Raw genomic sequence first — 25095 nt, 5'->3', positions numbered from 1 at the left:
CTACTCTGTTACATAACCTTTCATGTAAATGCTGCGTCATAAGTTCTCCTAGACAGATGCCTTCTCGCCTTCGTCCTGCTAACGCTTCCGCTATGCTCCTCTTTCTTTGTTAGAACGTTATGATGTATTAAAGTCAGTCGTATCTAATAGTTCAATTACCGAATAAGTTATTTGATTAACTTCATCTGGAAAAAGTCATCTGCTATAAATTAAAATAAAGATATGCTTGCTGTTAAAAGTGAAAAGTCCTGAGTCGTCATTTTTCTCCGTACTTCAATCATCCCAGCTTCTTCAACCATCTGCCAGAACGTGTAATGGAATAGCCTCACCATTCGCCCACGATGTGATGGAATAACTGAAAACATTACATATATATATTGGTTTCTCAGCGAACCTCACTCTACTTGAGAATCATGTTATATCACTCGAAATTTATGCCCGTGATTTGTTATTATCTGTGTTTAGAATGTTTCTAAAATGAGACATGGAATTTTCAATGAAAATGCTAATATTGTATCTTAGTACTAGTTCAAAGGCGGCTTCATTACTTGAAACTTTCTCCCCTTAATTTTTCACTAAAGAATTAGGATCATCTTCCTTTGAAAACATTTCCTTCGAATTGCCTTTCGTTGCTACTTCTGAAGTTATTCTTAGTTATTCCTCGTTGAGCACAATTTTATGGTCCTCTATTAATTTCTTCATGTCCTCATTACTAACTATGAGAAATATCGTCCCATAGTATTAAATTTATTCTTCTTTAAAAAGTGTTCCCAGCTGTGTATTGAAGGGTGTCTTTTTGCGCTTTCCGAAGAGAAATATTTCTATTCAATGACTCAAAAGCGTCTTTAAATGTATAATATTAAAATTTCTATTGCAAAATATACAACATTATTGATTGGGTAGAGAAAATTTGTCAATCATTACTTCTGCATGGAAAGAACGCTCCAAACGAATACCCTAAAAAGGTACGTTCTGTTTCTTTTGTTTCTAAAGTTAAATCGTTGGTAACAAAAGAAAATAAGCGAAGCAGAAATCAGTTGCAAAGTCTTTAGAATAAATAAAATAATAAACCAAAATAAAGATTAACACAATTATTAGTACACAATTCTTAAGCTAAAACACAATGTTCACTACCTTTTGTCGAAGGCTAAAAGCAGGACAATTTGTAGAATCCTGTATGAAAACTATTTTAACAAGAGATAAATGGAAATACATTGTAACCATTGGGTCAATTTATTATCGAAAACGAAGAGGGAAAAAATGTGCATACTTGATTCCATCAATCCCAAGGAAGTTTGAGTATGGAGTTGATGACTGTCACAGAATTCTCTTACAGTAGGAAATAAAAAATATGTAGAGTGGAAAGAAATGTTAAAATCAACTCAACGTACTATGAAGAGGAAGTTTTATGTCCGAAACCAGAAGAAACTTCTTTTCTTTATCCAATGACTTTCAAAAAGTGAAACATTATTAAAAAAAGCAACAATTCATAGTTTGAGAAGTACTGCTGCACTCCTTGAAAAACCGAAGACTGATAGAGCTACCGCACGGACAAGTTTTCAACTTATTCCTGCGATGTTCCTTGACGTTTCACTGATGGACTACTTTGCCACTAGTCTCTTGAAAATACCTCTTTCTAAGCGCAAAGACACTATGATTGATGGACTCTGAACATAGTGGAAGACGAATGGAAATAAGTACCCTTCGAAAATTTTATGAAACGTCCTTCTGTAGTGAAAATTACGACACTAAGTATAAACCAGAAAAATGTCTATCAAATCGATTATTAAACAAAGTACTCTTTACATTTTAAATATTAATTAAACAGCATCGAAACCGTGATGACTAGAGTGTTCGCGCCTGGAAACACCGTTCGTAACTTAATGTTGCTCAGATAATTTGCTCGTGATGAGAGACGCTCGAAATTCACACTGAAAACAGTCTGTTCCTGTCACTTCTAGGCATCATGAGCAACTCCATGCATAAAAGTTTAGGGAATTTTATGTTAACTAACCAGTTATTTATAATTTCCGCCATTACTATAATTTCTCCTTTCCGTATTACGCACCAGAATGCAAATGAGTAGCCAGTGTTCAGCCTGATGTTCTTGAATTTTAAGAATGAACGTGTTTCTGGCATCGCGTGCATGCTACGTGTTAGTTTCCTTCCAGCTCTGATAGTTTCAATTATTTGCCTTTGCGATTTTCTTACTGCCAACGTTTAATTTCTGACGCTCCGGTAGAGTCGTCAGCCAGCTTCTAGTATAGTAATTAAGCGTGTAGTCTTTGACCACTGTTCCCCGTTTAACTTAAATTTGACAGTTCTATTTAGTTGCATCACCAGAAAAAGTGGTTCTATTATATCGCAATAGAGTTCTAATTTCTGTTTAAATAAAAACGAATCTTCTCACAGCTTTGCCGACGATTCAGATATAATTTGCTTCACATCTGTTAGGTTATTGGACTAAATACCATTCCTAGATAAAGTCAAATCATACAAGTGGTGCTTATAGCTCATATTTCAAGACAAAGTAACATTTAGACTGGATTCTCAAGATTGCAGTCACCACCGGCAGAAGGAAATCCAGTAGAAGCCTTCGAATTTATCTTAGACACAATGTAAGCTTTGATGAAAACCGACCATTTTCGATGGCAGAAGATCGGCAGTGACATTTTTGGAACACTTTGAGACGCAGTATTTACTTTTCCCGGTGGCAGAAATACACAAATTCACGACAGAAATTGCCTCGCTTCGACGACTAGCACTGAAAATACGAAAGGTTTCGTTGGACGAACCAGATAGTAACAATTACAAGTTTAAAGTATTTAAAACCACCTTTGTGAAAGCATTACCTTTGAAAGACAGAGCGAAATCTGAAGCGAAACTGTTTGGCAGATATCAAACTAAGGTCGTAGAACTGACGGACTTTATATTGAGAGAAATACAAGTAGTGAGCTTTTTCTATGGGAGAAAGCCCGATGCAGAGTTAATCCAAATAATATTGCCTAGGTTATTGCCTCAAATTCAGATTTTTTTTAATTACGGCACTTTTTTTGCTCTAGTGATGAAGTTCGAAAATAGGCGAGTATCAGTGAATGCACACACAGCGGGGAATGAGAAAAGGTCGAGTGGATATTTTCATAGATCTGCAGTGGAAAGAATCCAAGGTATGATGACAGTTAGAACCGGAAGACATTTCGACCCTTTAGTGGCAATTTTCAAAATAAATTAAAAAAGAGGAAATTGAGGGAAGTTATTAAATTAAGAATTTGAACTAGTCAGAGGTACTGAAATCCAGAGGGTACAGTCACCCCGCAGAGAACAAAGTCCCTCTCAGATTCAATTAAATACAGTGTTGATTTAAACAATTGTCTCTCCGAGTAATTCAAATTCTCTTAAACAATGTACCAGCAGATGCATTATTGGAGGCAAGGCCCAAAGTAGTTTTTAGGAAAAACTTTAATGGTATACAATGTTTGGTGCCGAAGGAACGAATGCGATCGCCGCCCAAGGCAAATAGTGTGAATGAGTAAGGAAAGTAACACGTGTTGGTGAAAAATGGACACCAGAAGAAGGTTTTCTTTGCAGTGAAAAATGTACAGGCGAATGTGATATAGGGAATGGATTTCTTAAAGCGTACGTGGGCAGTAAGCTACTCTGCAAGTTTTCAGTAAGCTACTCTGCAACTGAAAATGAATGAGATAATCAAACAAAAATGTCCAGCCGCCAGTTTCGGCACTGAACACGGACTGGAGCAGTTAGGAAGAAAATTTTTAGGTTTCTCTTACGATGCCCAGGGTTGATTAAGGTGGTACATCACGCAATAGAAACGGGAAATCCCCCTCTGCTGATGAAATCCTACCGCTGTAATAAAGTGAAAGAAGATATAATAGAACAAAATATTGAAGAAATGCAAGAAAATGAAAATATAATCCTCAATGCCGAAAGAAAATAATTCCCCACTTATGGATTTTAAAGCACCTACGGATGGCGTTTTGCTATTGGCTAAAAAAACTAGATAGCATAAAAAATACCCGGTGCGATCGCCGCACAAGGCAAATAGTGTGAATGAGATAAAACCTTACCAATAATTGAGGAAATCAATACCCCTTACCAATAATTGAGGAAATCATTGGAAAATTTAAATCCACCAACTACATGACGACGCTAGACCTCACCTCTGGATCCTTTCAGGTATATGTGAAACCATAGGATGAGCCTAAACTGCATTTATTACCAAACCAGCACTTTCAGAAAGGCATAATGCCTTTCTGAAAAAGGCGTTCGGCTTATAAGGACCACGTTTCTAAATGCTACGGATATTATTTTAAGACCTGTCCTCAGAAAATCTGCGTTCATTTACCCAGATGATATAATAGTTATCAGCGAGATAACTGATGAAAATATTCGGAATTTAACGAAGTGTTTTCGCTTCTAAAAGAAGCAAGTTTAAAAGGCAGCATCCGAACGTATCCTGGCTACAAATCGGGCAGCAGTCACAAAAATCTGCATAGAAAGATTCAGTATCAAACTTAGGACAGGTCAAATCATCCCGCTGTCAAGCAAAGGTCATACAAATTCATCCCGCTGTGCAAAACTTGCATGTCTTATCTGTTGTAGCATGATCTCATCTGTATGGAGTCTGTGTATGTGACTTAATGCAAGCAGAACTAATGAACTCTGAATAACTTGTTTAATGCATAAACGATATTAAACGAGCTAATTTTGGTCTTCCTATTATAACTGCTTAGTAATTTCTTACGCATTTATGTGCCGTTGTCATATTTTTACCTTTTCATTTACGTTTTATGTTTATATGTTTGCTTTATATGTACATTATTTATATTATATATTAATCTTATGTTTTATACTTTATATGTTTCATGGTCTGGTATTACAATATGTTTCCTAAACCCTGAATCTCCATATAGCTAATGTATGTAGTCGTAGATCCTTCCACACCATTTACTTCTACTTCAACTTAGCAGAGCCATGACGTAGTGTAGATCAGCTTGAAGAGCTACAGACAACCGTTTAAGTGCTCGAGACGAGACGCGTTCCAGACGAGCGGATATCTGAGATGGAATGGAAGCGGACAGACGGTCCGCTAGATGTTTGTCCATAGTAGCCGAGAGGGCAGACGAGCCTTTGGATGCATTTAATGAGGACTGAGCATTAGTCATAGCCATATGATTCAAGTAAAATTTTGGACTTACTTTCACCATGAGATTACCAGCTGAACTTTTAACGCTTACTTTTTATCTTTTATTTCATTTATTTAATATTAGTAAAAATAAAGCAGTAATTATGCTTTAAATGTGCTCTACTATGTTTCTTGAAAGTAAATACCACATGTATCATTATCTAGCCATTATATGGCCATGTAACGTATGTTAAATTCTTCAATAATCTCTAGGTAGTGAGGGATTTATACTGTTTTATGGATGGTGATACAATGCAATCTGGGCAAGGAACTCATCAAAAGGAATTCGGTCTTTCAAGCTCAGCAGCAGGGCCCACCAGCGGCCGAGCGGTAAAGTCGCTGAACACTGGTAGTTCGGTCCGAGGTTTGAATTCCGCGAACGGGCTGACTGCAGGGCGTTTTCGTGGTTTTCCCCATGTGTAACGTGTATACGAGTCAATTTCCCTTAGAAAATCCTCCACAAAGGCATCCCTCCTCCTAGGCAGATAACCCTAGTGTGCTTTCCCGTAATTAAATAAACCAAACCTTTCAAGCTCAGCCCTTAAGGTGCATTAAATTTCTCTTCAACTAATAACCATTAACATACCATTTACACACACACTACTTCTAGTCCGCAAGCCCATCTCCGGCCACAAGACCAGAAATATTCACATAGAAAGGATCCAGAAACAGCGTAGTGGCCTGCCATCCTACCCTAGGCAGAAACTGCAGTGGATTCCAGCTCGTGGAGGAATCATTGGAAAATAAAACACGAATATGACAACGAAATGAGCAGACCTAACGCAAGTATAGTAAATGTGCCACTTACAGTTTTTGTCCTAAGCGTCACACTAAATAATAAAAGAACTCGTCAGACAATGACAACGTTTTTGGGATACTGAAACAACAGGAAGAATGGTACATAAATTCTTCATATCAATAATAAATATCAAAAAATAATCAATGGATATTCGCAGTTCACACAGCATTGAACCGGTCATAGTACATTTATAAACTACTTGCAACGATTCAGACTTCGTGATAAGCATGAATGTGCTAGTGAATTCGTCAGAATTTCCAACCACTATCTCTTCATTTCCCAAAATACTGCCAGACGTCATCTCTGCAAACCTATAGATGCAAATGTAACAGCATGAGCACACAATGCACTCAGAAATGCTCTTGCCCTTAAATGTATACGAGAATGTGTAAGCAGAGTCAGTTCTATTTCCAGCACCCTCGATTAAATGATTTCCTGTAAACAATCACTGAAATTTGCTTTTATAAATCTGTCTGATTGCCAATCCATTTAGTGTGTACTTAGTTACAGTGTAATACGCCTTAGTTTCAAGTACTGTACTTTTATTTTGCATTATTTTATGTGATTCGCTCTGCCATTCATTTCTGCATGTATTTTTGCTTTTATTTTCTTTCTAATTTGCATCATGTCATTCACGGAATATCATTGGTGAGATTTTTACTTCTGCCATTTTCTTTGTCATTTTTTGAACACCTTTCCCTGCTGTATATTATTCCTAAATTTAGTCCTTCTACATTTATTACAATTCAGTTCCCATCTGCTTATGTCTTTCTAAACCACAGTGTCTTCACTATGTATTAACTGCTATGTTTGTAATGTAATACGTTTTCTGCCTTGTTCACCGAGTTCCTCTTTTATCTTATGTAATTACTAGCAGTATGACACAACCTCAGCAGCGTGTTGCTATGTAATTGCCTTGCTAGAAGTACACGCATTCATTTTATGTAACTTATTTATTTACTTATTTATCTTTTTATCTATGTTTATTTATTTATTTATTTCTGTTGTATTTGCTCATCGGCTTTTTTTTTTTTTTTTTTTTTTTTTTTTTTTTTTTTTGCCCATTAATTGTGAGAAATGTTTTACAATTTTGTTCGGTAGCTTCCTTTATCTTCGACAGTAGAAGGTGTATCTGTGACAGTAGCGAGTGTGCCATTCATTTTGTGTGCCATTCATTTCATTTTGCCGGAGTGTGGTATCCGGCAAAGCCTTATAAGGTATCTTTTCCCTCCTGCATGCCTTCGTTGTGTAACGGTAGCACACTCGGCGTATTTGAGAGGTCTAAAGTTTGAGTTCCGGCGAAGGCACTGCTCGTTTTTCATGACTCCTGCTTCAAAGTAACCTAATGACTCTACAGCCTCCGTTCTAAGCATGTGTATCCTAGGCATTGTGTTATAGAAAATCACAACGGTGAGGCTTTTCGGTCGTTTTGCTAACGCTTCAGTGGATCAGCTGCCCTTCTGTTGGCGAAAATAAAAGGAAAAAACATTAGAAGAATTTTATCCAACATCCTCTACTAATTTGCTAAAATAAATAAAATTGCTTTACAGATTCCTTTTAATGTTCCATTTCTGTCATTCATGAACAGAATTTGCATCTGTAATATTTCTTGCTAATGTTCCCTTTAATAAAAGTCTATGCTTTCAGTTCCAATTGAAGACCTTGATTTAGCATAAAGTTTGGAAAAGAAAAAAAATCTGGAAACTTTTTAAAAAAATGTTGAATGAAAGATCTTCGAACTAACGAAAGAAAAACATACAGAAATTCCCTATTTCTTTCTCAATAATGAAGACATCTTTTTCTACTTTATTTTGCTTATTTTCTTCCTCTTCAAAGGCAATCCACAGAAAAGAGAACTCCGTTCCTAAATTATCGAATGTTCCTGTTTCCTAGCCTTTCTTCCTATTTTATATCCATTTTTTATTAGCAACGAGTGGCAACAGAATCGATATTCATTTGCGGCATTTCGTGAGAAAAGGGGGGGGAGGAGTAAAAAATAATTACGAATCTGTTTCTACGTTGCCACAGCAACAAGTATAAAAGGAAAGAAACTTGGGAATTATTAAGGATGCTATTTGCAATTTGCCGACGACAGATTTTGTTGGGAAAAAAAAAAGTAAAATCATACGAAAAAAAAACAATCGATCTTCACAGCTCAAATGTAAAATTGTGTTTTTACGTCTGTACTACTTTTTATTTTCCCTTCCTTTTATGTTAAGAAAAAACTAATAAGGTAATATTTTCAAAGTATAAAAGTTGCGAAATGTGATTCTAGCTTGCGAAATTATTTATAAAATAATGAAAGCGTCTTTTTCTTTCAAAGAATTTCGAAAAGATAAATATAGAAAAATATGAATGTTATGAAATATGATATTTGTTTCATGAAAGAAAGGAAATATTTAATATTGCGAAAATAAAATATTCAAAAACATTAAATAACATAAAGAAGCTATTTTTTAATCGTTATTAAACTACTTTGCACTTATTATTATCGCAGGCATTCAGAAAACAATAAAAACGAACGTTTTTATTCTTCTTCCAAAGCGCAACAAGTTTTAATATAAAGTTTAAAATTTATTTAATTAATATTAAGTTTTAAGCATAAAGGCGTCAAAATATTACCTCAAAATTTCTTCTTTTGTGCTAGAGTATTGAAGGTGAATTCCTTATAAGAAACATGCAAAATTTCATGATAATAAACAGTACTGATGCTTTTGAAAACTAGGATATTAAACAAATGCACACCTTCAAAAAATATGTAATACAGCAGTTATGCACTTCGTTTTTCTCATAGAGGAAGATATTTGCCAATCAGTATAATATTAATTTTTTTACTTATTTTATGTCATATATTCTATTTATTTTACATAACTTTATATAATGCATACTTCATTAAACGAAAGTTTTGATAAAGCGTTCCTAGAACTGAACTTGCGATAATATTCCGCAAGCAAAGTATTGTACGTAAAAATATTTGCGAACGCTTTACAAACAATGATTTAAAGGACATAAACTTTTAAATATTCGGAAAAATATTATTATACATGTGATGTACCAGCTTTTGTCCGGAATAAATAGAATGCTGAAGAATTCATAAATGTAGTCGTAGCTTAAATTATCAGACGATGAGTTTAAAAAACAGGATCCATTTATTATTGGTCAGGAGAAATAGCAGTTACAAAATCATATTTCCGGAGTAAATAAAAAAAATTACTAATAACTTTTTGTATGAAGTTTACTGCATCGTTATATTTAAGAAAAAGCCCCCGATATTCTTTTGCGAGTCCTTTTATAGCCTCTGGAAAGGCGGAGCTTCCAAGAAATGACGTCAGCCAATCCAGTTCGCTTTAAATATATCCAGAACATTCTATAACTGTACGTGTAGAAAAGGCGGGAAAAACAACTTGACTACGGGGCTGTGAATTTAATTCCACGTACCTTCAAATAAGAGACCATCGCCATTAAAAATGAAAAGAACATACAGTTAGAATTTTAAGTGTATTCTTGACTATAGAATTTTATTATTACATACACATATTTTAATTTTTATTATTTATTTTATGTATAGGATGTTTCAATGCAAGGGTTACAAATTTATACAAGTGGTAAATTCGTAGTCATACTATAACAATGCGAAGTCGAAAATGACGCGTACATGAAGTACCAGAAATAAAAGATACCATGTAAATGAATATGCGTTTAAGCAATGAATGACATAATAATAGTATATATTAATAATAAACAGAGCTCAAAGAAGGTGGCCTAAATGTCTTCTACAAGCTATAATGTAAACCCTTCATCTCAGGCCCAAGAAATTTTGAATATTCTGATAGTTTAAGGCATGTCTTTGACTTCTCCGGCAGCTATTGTGATGAGGGCAGCCAGTTCGGCTGTTAGTGGGGATGCCATACAACAGTATTTTCCTATGCCCGCAGGAAAAGTAATCAAGGTACGATAGATGCGACGATGGAGGAGGCCAATGGATTCGAACCATAACGTTCGATTTGCTTTCGGCCAAATGTAATGTCTAAATGGCCCGTTTACCAAATGTATATTGGATAACGACAGGTTCGTATAATCACTCATCCTATTACTATCTTGACCAGCAGCAACAGGACCTCGCTGATTTAGGATAAGAGATATTTCTGGATAAGGGAATTATATGTTTCTAAAGTTCACCGGTTCGTGTTTTGGAATGCCACATGTGCAAAATCCGCTGATCGTGTTTTCTGTTTTATGAGCCAAAATTAAATGAATAATATCGAAAATTCTATGCTCATCAATTTATTAAGATTAAAAGCACATATACATGATTTTATATTTCAGAAAAACAAAATTAATTTCACATGGGGAAAATTCAAGAAACCACTCATGCAGTTAACCCAAGCGCCGGGAATTGGACTTAAATCGAACCAAGTATTCAGCTATATTATTCATTCCAATGTGCTATATATTCCAATGTGCTATATATTCCAATGTGCTATATATTCCAATGTGCTATATATTCCAATGTGTTTATATAAAAAACTCTGCTTTGAACGCTATTAGAACGAAATTTCAGAACTAGTGTCTCTGTTTCAGTGATTTTATAATTTACAGGTGACAGCAATCAATTTGTCTGCCAGTAATTTTGTTAAAATTTTGGATAAAGTCTCCCGTTTATTTATAGCAACGTCTGCTCCAGCACTATTTTTATAATCAGATTTCTTTTTCACTGAATAACAATCACAGTTGAAGAATATCTTTTGCTAGTTGTAAAGATTCATTTTCCCTGTTTTTATCGACTCAACTACGGGAAAAGCACTCACACTTATTCCCCCAATACCTATAATCATATTTTAAAAATAACGTTTTCTTTATAAATTGTAAATAAAGGTGTAATCATTCACATCTAAAAGAGGTTATAATAAACAGATATGCCTTGAAAGTATAACACTCAATTCTTCAGTTATTTTAAAAAGTGATTTGGTGATGCTCCATCAGTTTAAATAGGGATCATAGCTCTAGTGGATAACTCCGCATCACATAGGAAAGCTTAAATTTAATAAAACGTAAATCAACTCTTGGAATAAATAATTATTGGTTACTACGAGGTAGCATCAGAAAACTAATGATGACAACTAAAATTATATTGTGCCTGTTACTTACAAAATTTAGGTGAGATATGAGTTTGGATCATGAAGATCATGAGATCATGAAGTTTGGAGACCCTAGTCTGAAAAACTTATGGGAAACGGGAAGCATGAATGTTTCTTTAATCTTTTCTTCTTTGTAGATAACAGGAAATTTATCTGTACTGCTCTGCAATCCATCATCAACATAAATTACTAGTCTTATGATCAGCATTTATCACTAGCCTCAACAGCAGTTTCTCTAATATGTACTACGCCCCCCCCTCTGGTTCAGGTACTTCTTTCGGTATTTCGCACCTTGCAATGTTTTCAAGTCTCAAAGACACAGAGCTGAACTTTAGTTTGTCTATTTCAATGGGATTTGCTTTTACAACATTATTTATTTTGTTCTAAGAAGACACAAGCTGATCAATACTTGATCATCTATGCTCTCGGTGGCTAAAGATAAAAGAAAAGATGCATTCAGATTTTACTTTTTTATGCAAAGAATTTGGCAAAGCCACATCAGTCTGCCAACAAAGGTATCAATATAAAGTGCCAGACAGAGTCGTCTCACGGTACATCTCCAGCAAGTGACTGTAAAATGGTATTATCTGCTATATTCACTTCATTGGTGCCTTTTTTATTGTTCAACTGCTCACTGGACCACACATTTTTGTCTTACATAAAGGTGACCCTTCTTCAGAGGGAACATACTAAAAAGTGTAATTTAATTCGAAATTGAGGTTGCATCAAATTTTTTTTAATTATGCATAAATACGTAACATAGTCACGGGTGTTTGTTTGAATTTGAAATTAATGAAAAAAGAAAATTCTTAATTAAAAAGTTTAATCATTGCTCACATGTAAGAAATGAACACTAAAGTTTTGTACTTTAGTGTTCAGTACTTCAGTGTACTTTAGTACACTAAGTACTTAGTACTTTAGTGTACTTTAGTGTTTTGTACTGTAGTATACTGAATTTTAGAAACATACAGAAATTTATCGGAAATAGTACGTTACACCTGTTTGTCTGAAAGTCTATTCATTGCACGACTTTTTCCCCGTGGAGTTTGAAGTCACTAATAATCTGAAGTCCTTCATTGTCACCAACAGTTATCATTATTTTTTTTAATTCTGAGGTCTATTTTAAGACATCTGTATAGTTTATTATGTCGTAATTTGCCTCTGGTTCTTCTTCGTATTCCTCACTGCTTTTTAAGTTATTTTTATTAAAACTCACATCATCAACTACAGTTGAAATAAAAGATTTATTTTTGTTATCGGTTCTTTAGTACACTATGTTTACTACATTTCTAAATATTTATGCATTTCGGCACTGCCACTAATATTGACAAGCTAAAATAATTCATTTTCATCAATAGTGTTTTCAATGAGGCCATTCGAAACCAGAATTTCAAACCCTCCTTTCTTAAAATAGTGCTGAATATAACTTTGTGATACGAAGCTGACAGCCTGTGTTCTTGTGCTATTCAATAAAATCACACATTTTGCAAGCAGATAGCTATTTTCGCATGTAGTTTGACAAAGAACATGTCATAAAAACAGTTTCCTGTAATAAACATTGAAGCTTCTAATTATACCTTTTTCCAAATGATATAATAGTGATATACTATATTATAAGTAGAAAAAACACTAACTTCACTGGTTTCAGTTTTACATTTGGTGGGTAGGTTGACGAATTCTCATGAAACAGAAGAATCTTCCTATTTTTTCTAGAAATTGTTGCATTAGGAACAGTCAAACATTTTCCCATTATGCTTTGCGTCATCGTTTTCCTTGAGATGCCAATGAATCAATAAAGCTTTTGGATTGATGGTTCTGAAACATCTTTGTTTCTTCGCCTTTCCAGTTACAAGTAGTTGCTCAAACTCCTGTTGCAAAAAAGTAGCGTAGTAAGACGTTCCTTGGAGCCTTTACCACAAGAGTACATATCTTCTTTGAAGCATAGAGATTTATTAGGCAAAATTCGATAATATAATCCAGTTTCATCTTCACTGTAGATGTTTTTAGTTTTATATCCTTCCCAAATGTCTTCCTTATCCAGTCTGCTACATTGTTGCACATCTACTGATTTTTTTTTAATTCCTGTAGTCCGAGCTTTTCTGAAACTTCTTTTGCTCTTTCTTGCAGTAATACTCTACTTACAGGAATATTGTTTGTTCTTACAAAACAAAACTATTTGAAGACTACTGTATCAGTTTAACATCCTTCAGTTTTTATAAATTTTACAGTCTTGAAACGTTCCTTTGAATTAGTAATCCATACTATTTTTATTTCTTCTCTATAACATGACTTACTCGGTTTTACTTGTTTCAAATTTCTGCCCTGAACCTTTCAAGCTAAGCTTTCAAACATCTGCTACATGAATTACATTACATTTTTGTTTTAATGGTAATCTTTTCTTCTTTCAAGCTATGCTAGATAACATATGTGAAAATACACACAGGTGTAAAAATATGCTTTTTTGTTCTCCAGTCCTAGCAAGAACTAAGAATGATAGAAGTTTCACTATATTCACATTGAGAGATGCTTATCCTTGACAGGTGGTTCACTTTATCTCAGCACCATTTCTTTCCCACTGGTCCCTGTCTTGGATTGCCTTACAACTTGCTTACACTGTTTTCTTCCCTCTACTGAGAACTGTAGTAAAACTAATTGGACTTTTCTATGAATGTGAAACTAAATTCTATGAATGTCAAATATTCTTTTTATTGCACGACAATTTGCTTTGTCCCAATGTGTTGTGCCCATTTTCCCTACCGAAAAGCAGTTTTCAAGAGAGAGGGATTAACTTTTCACTTCATGGTTCCCTTGTCACAAAAATATCTTTCATTGATCACAAATATGCCTTTGAAACTTCAGACTTTCAAAGAGCATTTTTATTTTAATTTCTTGCTCTACGTCTATCTTATTTTTCGAATTTTTTTCAGTGTCCCTTTAAAAAAAGGTAAATAAATTAAGATCCCCATTCAAAGGGATAGGGACCAATAAATTGTCCTTTAAATAGAGATGTTCCTTATTCAGAGGTGTCCTTTGCAGGAGGTACTGTCGTATATCATTTGATTTACTAATTACATGCTATATTTCTTGCATTTAAAAGACATTTATTTAGGCTTTAGACATTCGACTGATCTAACAGAAGTAATGGTTCATCAAATATACCTATTTTTTTAAATAAAGTTAAACGAAACATTTATATATGTGAACTCGCGAGAGTTCATTTCGTTCTGCTTTCACATAAATAAATATTTTCTTCAAATCAAAAACAAATTATGTTAATGGTATGGTTTGACGCTTTTCAAAGCATTTTTACACCTGTTTACTATTCATAGCTTATATAACTATCAATGTGGGCTATTAAAATATTTTCATTTGGCAAATAAAAGAATTATGACCTTTATCTTCTTTATTCTTTAATACCGTTTTAGTTATATATGCAGAATCAATTCCTTCTGTTCATTCATATTTATAAAGCAGTGTATCTTGCATGACGAACGCCTCTCTACACAAGCAAATCGGTTCACACGTTAATCTCCTATCACGAATAAATTACCTGAACAAAACATGTCTCACGTGACAAACAATGTCTCGAGTTGCGAACAATCCAGTGGGCAACAAGTTGTTGTAGGGTAAACTTGTAGAGACATTAGGATTTTTTGGAAGCAGGAGAAATGAAAAACTTGCAACGCCTTCACCGGAAATCGAACCACGAACCTCTCAATTACGAGCTGAGCGTGCAGACCACCACACCACAAAATCATGCGAAGAAGGCAGAAGAAAAACCTTGTATACTTCCCCTTTAAAAGGGCGACTGGAGTTTTTAAGAAACCAAGTCGCCAAATCCTGAGTGAGGAGAATCATCATCCAACACCCTTTTAGTCCGGGCGCCACTGTAGAGACATTAGGTATTTTTTGGAAGCAGGAGAAATGAAAAATTTGCAACGCCTTCGCCGGGAATCGAACCGCGGGCTTCTGGAATACGCGCCCAGCGTGCAGACCACTACATCACGAAGGCTCGCCAAGAAGGCGGGAGAAATACCTTATAAACTCTCATCCGAAATTAAGACTCGGGGACTTCTAGAAGTAGCATTTTAATATTTTCCCTTCTTAATTTTCATTAACAAAGTCTAGCAATAAATGAGATACAGGACAACGAATTCATACTGGAGATAATTATGGCCAAATTTGCAGGCCGATATTTTGAATGTTTTGGCATTAAGGATTTTTTGTTAAGGCAGAAATGGGCTTGGAATGTTTTTGAGGACCATAAAATCACCTCAAGAAAGAACTGCAAGAACTTCAGCAGCAGCAATATGAAGCGATTGTGGAAAGAATGTTTACTGAGAAAGAATAAGATGAACCTAGGTTTTGATCAGTGAAATTTGTACAAAATGGGATAAGGTGAAATGTTTCATGAATGATATTCCCCTGATAATGCAGTAGTAAACTATTATAGCAGTATTTTGAATGACAGTACTATATCTCACTTTAGAAGCATTTTAACACATAAACAACAAATCAAACGGACATCTTTTCAAACCCTGTGAATCACAGTCGAATGGCGTTAAGACACCAAAAAAGGTAAAAAAAAAAATTGCCCCAGAAAAACAGATAGCTACCTGATATTTTCATGCAAGAGAACATTTTCATTCAATATCTCAATTGTTGTCATAATCTTCTTTTTTCTTCCTCATCACTTTTCACTTGTGCCGTCCCCACTCCTTCATAAGGGTACTGTAAAATTAAGCTAAATTTTCACCTGTTGTATTTATGTAATATTGTGTCACCTTTTTTGGCTTACATTTGATGATTTCTGTTGATTTTGTATGAGCTTATACACAATGATAATATGAATTTATTGTTGTAAATTTTAAAAAGCAGTCATGCATGGTATAGGAATGAACTAATACCTTTTATATTAATTCTTATGGGAGAAAATAATTTCAGTTTAGAAACATTTCGGATGACAAATGGCCTTTAGGAAAAGAAATTCGTGAAACCCGGTTTCGCTGCATAATAAAAGTTTTCGGAAGAATATTTGAATTATTCTTTTTAGAGAAAATTCAGTAAAAGTGAAAGTTCTTCAGGGATTCATATCTGGACTAGTTTTGTTAAATAGATTTATTGAGAGCTTCTTTTACCGAAAATCAGGAGACTCATTTATTTTAAGTAAACTTGTTAACATACAGTATGCACTCTATGTACTACAAGTATAAACTCAATTATATGTCTCAATGCTAATGCTTTACTTCAATGATACAAGATGTGGTAGATAAAAGATAACTTTGTAAGGATTATGTTAATTTTATTAACAGCTAAATTTTAAGTTCCTTTCCTGTTGATTATTAACTTCAACTTACTACTTCCGGCCAGAACGTAGTTTTAGAATCACGTTTGAATACATAATGAGGAAGAGCGGTATTTAACCGCGAAGTTCTTCGGTCTTAGCGAGACAGTTACCAGGTATTCTCTCTGCACGCGTCCGCCTTTTTAGGTTACTCTCTCGTAAGCTTTTAAACGTGTTCTTGCCGGGATTTCAAACTCGGGGCACATTTGACATTCAAATGGCACGAAATCATTTTTCTCTCAGGTAAAATTGTTCTGTTTCTAACAGCCTTTCCTTCGCACCTAAGCTTGATTTTTCGCCCTGCGGGCAGAAAAACTTAGCGGGTGCAAAACAAGACATCTGTCTACTTTCTCCGTCAGTCACATTTGACGTCTTCCTACTGTTAGTTGCTAACCACTAAAAACACAAGAGTACGTACGGTGGGGGGGGGACGAATGCAAAAGTTCTTTACAAATAGAACTTGAAATCCGGAAATTTGAACACGTTCAGATATCAAATTCGCTTGTTAGTTCTGAAAGAGTGAGGATCAAATGCTGCATTTGTTCGCGAGCTAACGAATATTCAGATTTTCTATCGTTCATTACATTAAGGGAATTTATGCTGTGCATTACTTTAAGTGTATTTGTGAGCATATTATTTACTTAAGACCACGAGCTATGGATCAAGCAAACGCTGCTATCCATTTGTGCCATAAGTTCTTTACTCTTTGTACTAGCAAAAATTCAACTTGATAATGTGTATCATAAGCTCGGCTAAACGCAAAATAACAATTATAATTTAAATTGAATGCTACAGTATAAACATTCGTTCGTGAGACTGGAAAATGAAAGATACCGAATTTGAAAATTGAACTAAGAGCCATTCATGTGTTTCCATAATTAAGCTCGTTTTTCTTTATGTAACATCCGCAATATGCAGCCAACATAAAAGAAAACACGTATTGTTTATAATGCAAAGTGTCCGCTCAGCATTATCATACAAATAACAGGGTAATTAGGCGAAAGTGACAGAATGAGTGTCACCCTTGATTGTCGTATTACTTCTGCAGAAATTTCAAATTTAAGTGCATAGTACTTAATACATATATTTCAAACATATTTCATATGCGCGAATAAAATTCTAAAACTTAATATAGAAATATACACAGTTCAGAATAGGAATCGTTTTTTATGGTCAACACTTCTAGTTTCTCAAAGTACAAAATCGTTCCCAAACACAATCGCTATCTTAGCTTCAAGAACATTTGAGAAGGTCCTTTTAAATACTTCATCAACTTTTCAAAGAGAAGACTTTGAGAAGTAATGCTCAACCATAAATATTCATTCTTTTGTGAAAATCTCATTTCCATCTTGCACCAAATAAACGGCATTTAAAGATAACGGTATAAACTGAAAGTAAAATTTCAAGTGGTACATTACTTTTAACTATATAGGGTTGGCATTTATTAAAAACATTTCCCATTAATAGGAATTTTCCCAATTTTTTTAAAGCTTTACGTCCACAACTTTTGAATCACGTGGCAAAATACAGTGGAGCTCCGATAATCCATGGACCTGTTTTCCAAGAAAAAGAGAATTCTTCGTGTGATATAAACAAACGGTCAAATTTAGTTTTGCAGTAGTTTGAATACAAAAGTTATCATTGCTGACATGTACATATACATCATTTAAATCCATTTAAAACAAAACTATATACATTTCTTTGATTATCTGACAATTTTTAGTATAATATTTACTGCATAACCTCATTTCTCGATATATTTCTTCCGACCTCTATGCCTTTAAAATCAATTAAAATGCAATATTGTTTTTATTATGATTATGGAAAAGTAATAAACTGTTATTACCTTATCTTTTGTGATAGGGTTGCAAAACAAACTTCAGGATACCTGATAATCCTCTGTAAGAGTTTTATTTCCATGAAATCCTAGTGGAGGCAAGAGCTAAAAAAAAAAAAAAAAAAAAAAAAAAAAAAAGATAAATGAATATTTATTTTTTTTAAAGTCTGCACTCACACAGCTAAAATTATTGATAATTTCTTTTCAAATAAAAATATATCATTTTTTATTGAAATTTTAATTCCTATTTGAAAATTCGGTTTTATTGTATTCTAACATAGCTAACGTACTATTACAAATTTTATTTTCTTAGTATAAACTTTAAACATTAACTGCAAAAGAAAAGCAAACAGAAAATTATAAATAGTCATTCGACCAAACGATCAAATTTAAAGGTGATGGGGAGGGAAAAACTAATCTTATAATTTGCGTAGACATTATATAAAAGACGTTGGATGGGATCAAAGCCAGAAACCACTCATCTGAGGAGAAAAGTATTTCTTAAACCCTTGAGCTACCGAAACAAGTTTCGGATAACTTTTATTTAAAGATGAGACTCGAATGACTTAATATGACCATAAATACCTGCAGATTTGCATTAATAGGATGTAAAAGAACAGAAAGTTTTTCCAAAATACACAGCTTAGGATTGAGTTCATACAAAAGCGAAAGTTAAAGAAAACAACTTTATATAGTCTAAACCTTCAAAATACTATTCCAGGTTGTTCATGCAGTGCATTTACTCTGATATAATAAACTCATTATAATAGCGGGAAAATGCTGAAATGAAAAAATTGTTAAATCCAAATAAAGTATTTAACATGAAGATTGTGACCTTTAATTTTCTTAACCTACTTTCAATTAACCGTAGCATAACGTAGAATCCGTCCACACAGTTTCAAATAAGTTGGACTCACCTTTTTAATAATACACTTTTCATCTTTCATCATTTTTAATAACATAGTCATTATTATTATTATTTTGCTGTTTACTTAAGGAATCACATTTTCACTCTGTTTTCTCTAACATGTTATCAACTGTTTTAGAATATTACCTATAGATGGCAGCACCTCATTTTAAATCATGTTTTTTTAATTAATTTATAAAAATGAATTATTTTTATTTATTCTTAACAGATAGCAGCACCATATATTTAAGCTTGAAATTATTTGTAATGTAATCTAAAGAAAGATTTAAAGCCATTCCTAAAATTTATTACAAGTAACAGTATCACGTTCTGCTTTTATTACAAGTAACAGTATCACGTTCTGCTCACTTGTTGTCAGGGCCGGCGCCAGAGTATATGTAACAGGCGCAGCCGAAAGCCTAGCGCCGGCACTGTTGTTATTAATTCATTCACTTAAAAATTTTAAGTTATATGAACGTATTCATTACACATACAGAATGACAGATTTTATTCTGCATTTAACAGTAATATTAATACTTAATCAGTGCGAACTCCAAACAGAGGCAATCGCTGAGAGTGTCAGATTTTAGAAGGCGCCATCTAAGCTGCATCACAAGTAACAACTAAACAGTAATTCGCTTTTAATGATAAATATATGTAAATTGGCTAACGCTAAATATATTGGTCGACTATGGCCTCGAAAATGCTAAAGCCAGTAACATGCATTACAATCAGTGACTGTGGTACACTTCCATGGTCTTCTGCGTACCCGTAAATAAGACTTATCCTTCGAAACCTTGCATTTATAATGTACCTAATTTGTTCCTTAGGAACCTGTGACTCTCTCATTTTCTTTCCAGTATCCTCGCAATATATCTTACTATTGCATCATATTAATAAACTGAAATGAATAAGATAAAAAAGTCGAAAAGTTTCTCGGAAAATGGCAACTTTTCCTTAAAAATTCTTCACTGAAAGGATCTAAAATCCGGTTTTTTTGTTCACTTTGTTGAGAATGACGTGCTTGAATTTTCCCCAAGTTCTTTTAGGTGGTAATTATGTTCTCTTTAATGGCATTTGAAAGGTGAAGTTTACTTTACGATAAGAGATTGTAAAGCGTCTCAATTATTTCGGTCAGATTTATTTTAATATGTGTTTACCAAAACTGTAATTTTTTTATCATAATTAATCAGTTTCGTCAACATTTTGAAACTCATTACAGATATGGAACTGTTCTGTAATTCTAAATTGACTGTATTTATTTTTGAAAAAAAAAAAACTCATACTTACGCAAGTCTTAGAAAAATTATTAACTAAACTGGTTGGTCTTCAGAAATGTGCTTGGGGCAGACGCTTAAATCAGAATTTATTATCCACGGTAGTTTCAGTTCTTTCCAAAAATCTACATTTTTAAGCACTTATTCATTTTTACATAAAAACTTTGCAATAAAGAGAATATAAACTAGTTTAAAATGAAATTCCGTACTAGTTTATTTATCACAGTTGCAAAGACAGAGAACTATATAACTAACTTTATAATTTGGGTTTGTAAACGGGTTCATTCGGTTGCGCTGAAAATTATCGCAGTTGTTTTTCCTTTTGATCAATCACAAATTTAAATTATCGCAGTTGTTTTTCCTTTTGATCAATTACATATTTAAACTTTATAAACAGTACATGATGTTCGTACATCTTAATATTTATTCTCAAATTCAAATAGTCTCTAGTCTCGGTGATACATCGGAACGCATTTACATGACAGAGTCGTTAGAAAGATCCCTCTAATTAATATGAACAAGTATAATTAAATAAAAGATAAAGATATAAAAGAAATCTGAAAGCTTTCAGATTTTATATTACGCCCATAGGGCATTTTTAGTCTAAAGAGGCTTTGTCCCTGAGGGACTAATGTTTTCGTTTTGCGATTTTGCGTCGAATCACTCTGAATGTCCGTTTCACTTTTCAGCTGTTGCCACCAAATATTATCGCCCTTTATTATATTTGAAAAAATTAAATAATGTAGAATGTGCACAAATGTATGTATGTTTCTCGCACTGGGATGCTACCTAGAGCCATCCAATTTTGATTGACGTAATCCTACTGCGAATATCGGCATCTGGAAGCCCAAATTAGAAATTTGGAATTTGCTTTATTACCGATTTTCTATTTTTATAACTTTAATTAATTTTTTATTAATAAACTCAAAGATTTCAAATAGAGCAATGGCAACGTTGTACAGAAAAACATTTTTATCTTTATTTATTTATTTATTTATTTATTTATTATTTTTATTTTTTTTTTTTTTAGTTTAAGAACAGATGGAGTAAGCCTGATGTCACAAAAATGAAGTTGAAGTTACAGTCAACAACGTCAAGACTTATCATGGCCGCCATACAGCATACGGTTAAGACTCCAAAACATACTGTTAAATAAAATTACACTGAAATTGAAAGCAAATATCAACATTCGCAGGCTTAGTGTCTTTAGGCATTATTTACACAAAATAACATTGAAACTCCCACTAATCTTCTAGGTTTTACCATGTAATACATTTGTGCTTTAGTTACGATTTACACATTTGCAAGTACCTAGGTTTTATTAAATTTGAAACAGGTTTTTACAACCCTTGTGATTTTTAGATATACTAAGTAGAAAATCTTCTATGTTAAGTATTAAAGTTAGATTCAACGTTCAACGATTAATAGCTAACATGTAGACAATACCAATTAGAATGCAAACAAAACCAATCAGAAGTCCCCTCATGGCTGTTGCCAAAATGAGTGGTGCCGTCATACCATGATGTTTCATAGCTTCATTTTCATTGCACGGCTACAGAGAGAAGGCTTACTCCATCTGTTCTAACCTTCATGGATAAAAATATTTTAGTCCGCAGAGTGTTGCCATTGCTCGCTTTTTTTACCATAAACTAGCTAAATTAAAAAATATGAAATATATAGTAAGACAAATTCCAAATTTGGACTTCCAAGTGCCCATATTCGGGTGGAGGACTACGTTGTTCAGAATTTGATGGTTCTCGGTACCGTTGTTTTTTCACAGTGCGAGAAACCTACATACATTCTTGTAAATTCTTCATTATTCAATTTTTTTTAATATAATACAGGGCGATAATATTTGGTGGCAACAAACTGAAAAGTGATTCAACGCTTTTAATGCTTCGACGCAAAATACCATTCCCAGACTAACAGCTCTTCGGGTCAAACGCACCATTAGGCTAATAATTACAAAATCGTCTTATGTATCCATAAAAATATTACATTATGTAAATTATTTTGATTTACCGTATATCCTCGAGTACTTTTCCCCCTAACGGTTTAGCGCAAGATTCTGAAATTTTTTTAATATTTGCATAATTTTCCTTTTCCTCTGTTGTACATAGTTTTCTCGCTGAGAGCTAGTTTATTGGCAGATTGTATTCCCTCAATTATTTTTCTTTTCATTCATTGTATTCAATTTGCATTTTCACTTTTGTGTTAGCATTTCATCCATTTTATTTTCCCTTGCATTTATTATTTGAAACGTACTTCTTGCAGATTCTTCGTCAAGCTACCTGGGCGTGGCCGGTTTTCTTACACTCAGAAATCTTTTAAACCTTCATTTCCCCTTACTTTTATTATTTGTGTTCCAGCTCATTGTAACTTTATCTACTACTAGTGTGCTAGATCTTTAAAAATTTTCTTCTTCTCTTTCTTCGTTCCTCCGATGTCGGTCTAGGGAACTGCGGTGAAGACTCTTCATCTAGGGCTTTTCAATGTAACTGAGCGAGACAGCCATGTGTCGGGCTTAGTTACAGTCAGATATCAGTTCAATATCCGTCGGATATTGTAATGTTGTTATTGCCATATATATATATTGGAATGTAGATTCCTTTTAAAGAAATAAGATTGTCATTGTTACCAGCAGTTTATCCATGACTTCTTTTCATTTGTTATGTTCTTACTGTAACAGCTTTCTCAGGAAATTAAATATAAAAATTTTCCGCTCTCGATTTTCGGACTTTAAAATTAGGTAAAAAGAGGGACAGAATATAAGAGGAAGCACGGTAATAAAATTGTTTGTCAAATTAACACATTTTTATTATTGAGCTTTAAGGGACACAATCAATGTTCGATTATCCGAAAGCGGATTAATTGCGTTGCAGATTAACCAAACCATTTTATTTTCCCTTGCATTTATTATTTGAAACGTACTTCAGCCTATTTTAAAGAACGTTTTATTTGTTGAGGAGTGAGGGAAAAACAACTATCATAAACCGTTAACGTAACACAAAACTACTTGCAGGAAATTCAAAAAGGGAAAAAATACACTTACTCTTACGCTACAGGCACTAGCTATAGCAACTGTTGTGATAGTATTTGGGCGCATGTCATCCAGAATATATAAAATCGATGACTCATCCGTTTAAATTACTTAACGGGAAAAATAAGTTAAGCACACAGTCGTTTTCTTTACAATAGTCATAACTATTTTTAACTTAATTTATTCATTCCTAATTATGCTTATTCTCCATTACTTACAGCGTAGCTGAGTATGTTTATAGTTACGTGAACAAATGAACATATTCTCCACATTAAATTGCTCGAAAATGCAATTTTTAATAGTCACTAGTATTTTTTTAAGCACAAAGGAGCGTTACCCTAAAAGAGCTATTAGTCTCAAGAAGGGATTTTGCGTTGAATTTACTATATAAGTCTGAATCACTTTTCAAATTGTTGCCACCAAATGTTATCGCCCTTGTATTATATTTTTTTAAAAAAATTGAATAATAAAGAATTTATAAGAATGTATGCATGCTTTTCGTATTGTTAAAAGATAACGGTACCTAAAGCCATCAAATTTTGAATAATGTAGTTCTCCACCCGAAATGGACACCTGGAAATCCGAATTTTGAATTTCGAATTTGTTTTATTCTGTATTTCATATTTTTTTAAAACTTTAACGAATTTTTGATTAACAGAATTATTTCAAAACGAGCAATGACAACATTGTACAGGAAAAAAAGAAAAAAATTATCTTCAGCGTGCAAGATTGTCTATCGGAATTTCTAAAGATATGCTGTTTTAAAATATTTTATTGTGTATTTCAATTTTTTTAAAACTTTAACGAATTTTTAATTAACAAGCACAAACATTTCAAAGCGAGCAGTGGCAAGACTGTATGGAAGAAACATTTTTATCTCCAGCGCTGTCTATCGGAAATTCTAAAGATAAGCTGTTTTCAAATATTTTTATCGCAAAGAAACATTATCCCAAATGCTCTCCGAGCATATATGTGTATGTAAATGAAACAAACGCCTCTGTGGGCGTAATATAAAATCTGAAAGCTTTTAGATTATTATTATATTTTAGTGCTAATCTAATCAGAACATGAGTTGTTCTTTCTTGGACTTTTTAAGCGTCCTTGGGTTAACCATGAGTGGTTCAGTTAACAGTGGAATTCGTCCTCATTATTGCTTTAATCAAGAGCTGATAATACAGAACTTAAAACAATTAAAAATTATTCATTATTTTCATTTTTTAATAAAAATCAGATTTATATTTTCATCTTGAAAATTAAAAAACGAAAGACCAGGAACCATTACATAAATATATTTAAACTTTCATTTTTTGACGCACTGTTGAAGATCATGTAGGCTATATCTGATAAATGATACAGCTTACTCAGAGTCCGAGTTTTCAGCGCCCAGAGACATCTGAAGATTTCGCGCCCCCTATTGCTTGCAAAGGATGGAAAACATTTAATTCTAAAATGTCGTAACATCAGTTTCGCGCCCCTTGGATTCTGCGCCCAAGGACAGGTGCCCCCCTTTCCCCCCCTCTAGCTACGCCCCTGAGCTTACTTTTGTTTAA

At 33.6% G+C, this 25095-nt stretch overlaps 1 protein-coding gene across 1 annotated transcript in view; it reads right to left on the bottom strand.

Annotated features, from left to right (window-relative positions):
- Positions 1–25095, bottom strand: part of Ddr (discoidin domain-containing receptor 2) — a 933786-nt gene that overhangs the window by 640131 nt on the left and 268560 nt on the right. The window contains exon 2 of the mRNA XM_085806493.1: positions 18331–18426. The gene's annotated coding sequence lies outside the window, so the exon portion shown is untranslated. The remainder of the gene's footprint in view (positions 1–18330; positions 18427–25095) is intronic.

This window comes from Stegodyphus dumicola, chromosome 12, assembly GCF_044657685.1.
Source record: "Stegodyphus dumicola isolate Sdum_Otavi_A_Nest chromosome 12, ASM4465768v1".
Classification (NCBI taxonomy): Eukaryota; Metazoa; Arthropoda; class Arachnida; order Araneae; family Eresidae; genus Stegodyphus; species Stegodyphus dumicola.
The sequence above is the reverse complement of the archived record's forward strand: the minus strand, read 5'-3'. Positions and strand labels throughout refer to the sequence as shown.